Source organism: Equus caballus, chromosome 10 (assembly GCF_041296265.1).
Source record: "Equus caballus isolate H_3958 breed thoroughbred chromosome 10, TB-T2T, whole genome shotgun sequence".
In the NCBI taxonomy this organism is placed as follows: Eukaryota; Metazoa; Chordata; class Mammalia; order Perissodactyla; family Equidae; genus Equus; species Equus caballus.
Genome location: NC_091693.1, coordinates 86,640,453 through 86,648,207, shown reverse-complemented (window position 1 = coordinate 86,648,207; position 7,755 = coordinate 86,640,453).

The following is a 7,755-nucleotide window of genomic DNA, read 5'->3' as shown; positions in this document are numbered from 1 at the left end:
TGTCCCTAGCAGACGGCTAGGTTCCAAACTGGGGAGTGTCCCTGGTTGGCAGAGACTCGAAGAATTCAACTCTGACCTAAAAAAAACCTACAATAACAACAACAACAAAAATAACCGTTTTGCCTAACAGCGACAGGGTTGCTTAAACGTTGGAGTCATGTGAACTGTGAAAGTAACTAAGAACCACGGCTTCCACGCTCAGAGGTAGAAGGCAGAAGAAAATCAAGTGGGGGCAGGGGGGAAAGCCTGTCAGTAGCTTGGAGCTGCCTCATTTTTTTTTAATGGAAAAATTGCTACAAATGGGTTCTTCAGCATATGTTATTAATTTCATTATCCTGGCTTCTTGCCAGCTAAGCACCAAGGTCGGGGTTTTTGTGATTTCAGTTGCAACTAGTAAAACTCATGTGGGCATTAACAGAAACAGACAAGAGAACTTTTTTTTTTCAAATCAATTCCAAGTGACTATTTGAAAGGCTTTTATTTCATGGAACTAGTTGGAACATTTGTTTTTGTTGATGAGAAGAATTATGCTTTCCTAAAGCATAGTATTCCCAGCCTGTCCCAACTTTATTTGAAGGACTTTGAATGAATTACTTGCACTTACAGGTAAAAAATATTTAAATTATGCTTTGAAATGTACAAAATTTTATAAAGGTTCATATAATTTTTACTTTTTATTTTTTACTGCACTGCACAGTTTTTTCATAATAATGAAGACTATGAAAAGAAAAACACTTTTCTTTTAGATGAAGAATTATGCTAAAGCTCTGCAAACAGAATGGCAAGCTTAGTATGAAACTGTTACCATGAAGTACTCTTTATTAGACCTTTTGAGATGGTATGTTTCTGTTATGAAAAGTCATCATCCAAGTGGCAAAAAATGAGCATCTTCCCTCACCTTTAAGCTGACATTTATTGAATTCCAGTCGTAAGCCAGGCACTTTAATAACACCGTTTGCTGTTATTATGTACCAAGCAATGTGTGAAGCGTTGTCTATGTAGTCTTTTTTAAGAAATCCCTACAAACTTTTGATCCAGATATTTCTATCCCCAATTACAAATGGGAAACTAACATCAGAGAGAGCAAGTATGTCTTGCCCAAGGTCAAATTGCTAATAAATGTGAATGGCGAACTCAAACGCTAAGAGCCAGGATGACCAACTGTCTCAGTTTGCCTGGGACTGAGGGGTTGCATGAGATGCGGGATTTGGGGCCTAAAACTGGAAAATCCTTAGGTGACCCGAGATGAGCTGGTCCCCCTCTGGAACCTGTCGTTTACCTGCTATGCTCACCCCTTACCTTGCTCTGCCCTGCCCCTCGTGCTTTCTTTCTTCAAAGCCCATCAACTGCCTGAATTTTGCATTCTTTCTTTCAATCCTGAGCCATGATCCTCACACTACTTTATATTTTTAATTTAAAAAATCCTCCTAAGAGCACAGGACATTTGAAATTGATATACCCATTTTACAAATGCATTCGTTCATTTACTCAACAATTATTTATTGAAAGCCCTTCATGTGCCAGGCACAGGGGTTACAGTGGTCAACAGGACAAAGCCTTATTGTGGGGGAGCTTACAGTGACGTGAGTGGGGCAGATAAGAAACAAATAGGGATAGTTTACATCTGCCCGTGATCTAGTGCTGTGAAGCAGGGCAAGGAAACCAGAAAGAGATTGGTCCTGTTTCGTTGTTGCATGTGTTGTCGTCAGCGAAGGAGTGAGCAGGACTGAGGCGGGAGGGAGTTTGCTGTGAAGGTCATGGGACTGGAGCTGAGCAAGTGAAGTGAGCACTAGATCACAGAAGGCCTCCGAGGCTGTGCCAAGGAAATGGTTGGGGAGGCAGTGGTGAGAATATAAAGTCCTTTACTTTCTCTCTCTCTCTTTCCCTGCCTCTGTCCGTAAATCGTAAAAGCAGACTGCACAGTTTGGAAAATGCTTCCCTGAAGTCTCCTACTTCGCAGTTTGGCCCTGGTGGCCAGGATCAAGTCAGGAGTTAGAACTGAGCCAGTAGAAAGAACTACGGGGTGATGAAAAAGAATTACGCCTAAAGTCTCGTGTTCCTGATTTTCATCATGATTCACCATGTATGGCCTGGGATTGATGAAACTCAGTCGTACTAGCTGAAGATTTCTTGAGCCACTAAATCAAATTGGACATCGATTAGTCGTCAGCAAGTTCTCTGGGGTTTTTTAGGTCCTATGGTCTTAGCTGAGTGAACACAGCAATAATAATGGCAATTAACCACACGGACACCTTGCATTTGAATAGTGACATATAGTTCTCAATGCCTTTTCCTTAGCATTGTCATTTGTTCCTTACAAAACTCAATGGGGTTGGCAGGGAGCGTGTTAATGCCATTTTGTACGTGATGAGACGAGCGTCACAAAGTGAATGTGAGGTGATTGGTTGAGTCCTATTGTAGAAGGTGGTGGAGCCAGGACTTAGTTCAGTGGCTCCACATATGGCCTGCGGGTCATTTGGAGGTGATGGCACTGTTGGAAAGTGTGCCCTAAGGGAAAGTGCCACATCTGTAAGTGCCTGTCTCCTTTGCAATGTCAAGCACCATTTCACAGCAGCGCCGAAGCACCTCAACCCCTTCTTCTGCTTTGGGTTGAGTTCTCTGCTCGTCCTGGAAACTCTCTTGGTGTTCTGAATGGTGGGAGGATGAGTCAGGTTCTTAATCTCCTGTGTCAGGCTCCTTCCTTCTGATCGTCTTCAGAGCCCCATCACCCTGTCTTCCAGAGCAGCGTTTTAGTTTATGTGAAAGAAGATCTATCAGTCCTGTCTTTCTCCCCACACAGGAAGAATTAAACCAGGAAATGTTTCAAACACATTGGTCTCGATTTATAAAAGTATATTACTCTCTGTTTTCCCCAGTATCTGCCCCTTTATCTACATGCTCAAATCTCACTTATCCTTAAAATATGTTTGATTTTAACCTTTCTTCAAATTACTTCCCAATCTTTCTGATTTTCACACCCAAGTTTCTTCCAAAAGTTTTATTCTCTATCTTCTCTCTTCCTCACCCTCTTCTCCCTTTAATCAATTGCTAAATATCATTATTTTTGCTGATCCAATAGCCTTCCTCCTCTCCGTCCTTTTGAGACTGCCCGAGTTTCACCCCGCTTATCTCTTGCAATGAGCTCAGCCTCTCACTGGTGCTTCTGTCACCAGTTTCTTCCTAATCTAATCCATCCTCACGTTGCTACAGTATGATCTTCTCAGCCCAAACCAATCACAACAGTCTCCATGCAAAGAAACCTCTGTTGACTTCCCATGACCAGCAAGATGTAATCCAAGTTCCTTAGCCAGGCACCCAAGACCCATTGCAAGCTGAGCTGGACCTCCTTTTCAAGCTTTATTTCCTGCCTCAATCATTCTTCCCCTTTTCATAGTTCCATGCAGGTGCAAATGCTATTCCCCCTGCTTGGCAGATGCTCATTCAGCCTCTAACGCCCGGCTCAGGGGTCACCTTCTCCCATACCCCTGTGTGAGTCCAAAGTCTTTCGATTATACCCTGTCAGCAGTTCTTGCCATATGGCAATGCTATGTTCCTCTTTATGTGTTCTTCTCCTTGATGCTGCTGTGTTTGGTTCACTGCCTGGCACCTAGTAGGGTCTTCATAAACTTTTCAGTAAATATTGACATGAATAAAGAAACGCATGAATGGAGTGAGTTAAGTAACTTTATTACATAAATATCATCACATATGCCCTTTAGTACAAAGGAAAAGAAAGTCAAACATTTCAGTAAATAAGTAACTTGCATGGAGTGTGTGTAAAATGTGTGTGTGTGTGTGTATACACATTTGCCCTAGTAACTATTCCTTACGGGTATTTCAACTACTGTAGTTTTAACAGCTGTCATATATGTACATATTGCAGTAAATTTGAGGTTGCAGTTTTATGGCATGGAAGTGAAAATGAAAAATTCCAGTGAAACACTAGACTAGAGCAGTATCATAGAGGCTAAACCGTATAGATCATATCACAAGATGGAAAACCCTATGAAGCAGTGACCTTTTTTTGACCTCTGACAAAAATGCACCATTAAGGAACTATTATAATTAAAAGAAAGAAGTATATCACAAACTGGATTTTAGTTAATTCTCTATTAAATGAGGGTCAATAAAATTAAATATCCACTAATACGTGAATTGTTATTCCCCTCGTTCTTCTGTATTTTCTAATTTGTCTCTCACAGGCATGTATTATTTTAATAATGAGAAACAAAATAGAAAATACCATGCTTACATAACTGCAGGCCCTTTAGGTCAAAGAAAAGTTAAATTAATCAATGGCTGGATAGAAGTTTTAGCTGCTTATATTAGATATTTTAATTTTATCATTAATAAATCTGATCTTTTTTACATTCCTTTAAAAATAAGACCATTTCTCATAATTTAAAAAAAATAGGTTTTATATTTAGAGCAGTTTTAGGTTCACAGCAAAACTAGGTGGAAGGTACAGAAACTTCCATTTGCCCCCTGCCCCCATACGTGCATGGCCTCCCCCACTATCGACATCCCCCACCACAGTGGGACATTTAGTACAATTGATGAACCTACACGGACACATCATCATCACTCGAAGCCCGTACTCTACATTAGGGTCGCTCTTGGTGTTGTACAATCCATGGGTTTGGACAAATATATCCATCATGATAGTATCATACAAAATAGCTTCACTGTCCTCAAAATCCTCTGTGCTCCTCCTTTCCATCCCTGTCTGCCCGCTAATTCCTGAAAACCACTGATCTTTTCATTGGCTCCATAGTGTTGTCATGTAGTTGGAATCATACAGTATGAAGCCTTTTGAGATTGGCTTCTTTCGCTTAATAGTATGCATTTAAGGTCCCTCATGTCTCTTCATAGCTTGATAGCTCATTTCTCTTTAGCTCTGAAGAATATTCCATTGTCTGGATGGACCCGTTTATTTATTCATTCGTCTGCTGAAGGACATCTTGGTTGCTTCCAAGTTTTTGGCAATTATGAATAAAGCTGCTATAAACATCCATATGGACGTTCTTTTGTAGACATAAATTTTCAGCTCATTTGGGTAAATACCAAGCAGTGCAATTACTGGATAATATGGTAAGAGTATGTTTAGTTCTGCAGAAACTTCCAAACTGTCTTCCAAAGTGGCTGTAGTTTGCTCCTAATTTTAAGAATAATTTGTTTGTTGTAGTGAAGTTCTTAAGAACAAAATAAAACTAAAGAATATTTAAATTACCCATAACTACACTAGCATAGCACACCTCAGTTCATCTGTTGACTTCCTACCTCCACATGTCTCTCTCACTCAGTCACTCAGTATAGACATTTGCTGAATTTCTGATTGTCTCCTTAGGAAAGTTGTCATCTCTGTGTGGAGATGATTCCAAGATTTAGAAACCAGCCCTGAGTTCCAAACTCACATATGAAACTTCCCCCGTCACAACTTCAGGCATTTCAAAGTCTTAGCCGGCATCTCAAAGTCAGTGGGGCCAGAGTGGTAACTAACTCCGCTTTCCGCTTCCCCTTCACAGCCCCTGCTGAAACCTCCCTGCCAAGTGTTCCCATCTTATAAATTGACCCCCAAATGGGCCCCGTTGCTTAGCTCCATAACCCAAGAGTCATTCTGAGTGTCTCTCCTTGCACCTCGCTACGTCCAGTTCCTGTCAGCACGGCTCCAAAACACGTCCTGCAAAACGGCCCGCCCCTCTCCCTGGGCCGCCACAGCCCTAGTCTGAGCCCCAGCTCCTCTTCTCTACACTGCTTCTAGCCTCTTCTCGAGAATTTCCTACAAACACGCTCCACAACACGAGTCCTTTTGACTCATAATGACTTGAAAATGTCAATCTTCTCACTTAGACTGAGAACTAAAATTTTTAACATGGCATCTAAAGGTGGTGCCCACCCCTTTATCTCTTTCCATTTTTCAGGACTATGCTGGTGAGTGTTTAAAAAGTGGGAGTAGTAAAAGCCCTGTTTGGTAGCATTTGCTGACTTCTCTGCTGATTTCAAGCTACTGGTGTGGTGTCACTGAACGCGGGGTTGCCTTCAGCCGCCGGGAGGCGATCTCAGGGGGCTTCAGCTCACAGCTGGACCCCGCGCACAGGTCTTCTTTTTGTGTCTGAGCACCTCTCACTCTTTCCCACATTAGAGCCTTTGCATCCGCTCCGCCAGGACCTCACGCAGCTGGTTACATCTTGTGGTTAACTTGTCAACTGGAATATCATCTCTGATGACTAATTTGATGTGTCAGCTTGGTGGGACTATAGTGCCCAGGTGTTTGGCCAAACACCAATCTAGAAGTTTCTGTGAAGATGTTTTTTAGATGTGATTAACATTTGAATCAATAGACCTTGAGTAAAGCACATTAAATTTGATAATACGGGTGGGCCTCATCTAATTAGTGGAAGGTCTTAAAAGACAAGACTGACGTCTCTGGAGGAGGAAGGAATTCTGCTTCGGGACTGCCTTGGATGCAGGACTGCGACATGTGCTCTTCCCTGGCTTTCCAGTCTGCTGAGCTTCCCTGCAGATTTCAGACCCACTGGGCTCACAATTATATCAGCCAATGCCTTAAACACTCTGTGCGCATGTGTGTGGGGGTGGGTGGGTGTGTATATTCAATACACATATGCAACCCTATTGGTCCATTTTCTCCGGAGAACACTGACCAATACAGCACCTCTTCAATGAGGATTCCCTGACAACCCCCTGGTCTTTCTCTAACATTTTACTCCAGTTTATTTTCTTCACCCTATGTATCACTTCCTATAATATCTTGTTTATTTATCTATTTATGCACATGCTTATTGTCTGTTCTCCCCCTGCTCCCTCTAGGATGTAAGTCCCCTGAGAGCAAGTACCTGGCCTGCCTTGTTAATTGCTCTGCTGCCACCTCCTAGAAAAATGTCTGGGACAAAGTAGGCACTTAAATAGGTTTGTTCAGTGAGTAATTCTTAGAAGTGTAACTAGGGATCAAAGAAGATATTTTTTAAGAATTTAAAAGTCTTAGTTCTTTAAATGCCTTGTAGAAAGCCTGTATCAACTAAAGCTCTGATCCACATCAGTGTCAGAGTGACTCTCAACATCCCTTCCTTTCCATCGTATATTACTATTTTGGAAAAGCTCTGCTCATGCGACCTACCCCTTCACCATCCATTATAGCTTACAAGTCCATTACTGAAAACAGAATCTTCAGGTTAGACAAACTAACATACACACGTGGCCCGTGGAGCGATACAAAACACCTCTGTGCTTTTCTTCCAAGCGCCCAGCTGGGCCTACTGGAGCTACTGCACGTGGGGTTCAGGGAGTTCTTCTCCCTCTTCCACTGCCTCAGTTTTATTTTTTTCTCTCCATCCTAGTCTGGGGATCAGGAAAGGGTCTCCTGCAAAGAGACACCATTCTGTTAAAAAAGGTCGGGATCAAGAAAAACGGTCCCTCCAGGTGCCGCCTCGCAGTCAAACATCAACATGGAAGCAGCCTGCCCCGTCGCATCACTCTGCGCTCCGTGTCTTTCTCCTGCTTGACCAATCCTTCTATCGCTCTTAATGACTGGGGTCTCAGAAGGATGGGGGTGTGAGGAGGCCCCACTAGGAAGGGATGGGCTGGGGGCTGGGGTAGGGAATGAGTGAAATCCCACTGTACCTGCCCTTCCCCACCCCACTTCGGAGGGTCAAAGTGCTATGTTATTTTAAGTTGACGTGTCCTTATTTGGTAGTGAGGGCAAACAGGTTTTATTATGTCTGTTAGTCATGTATCTAT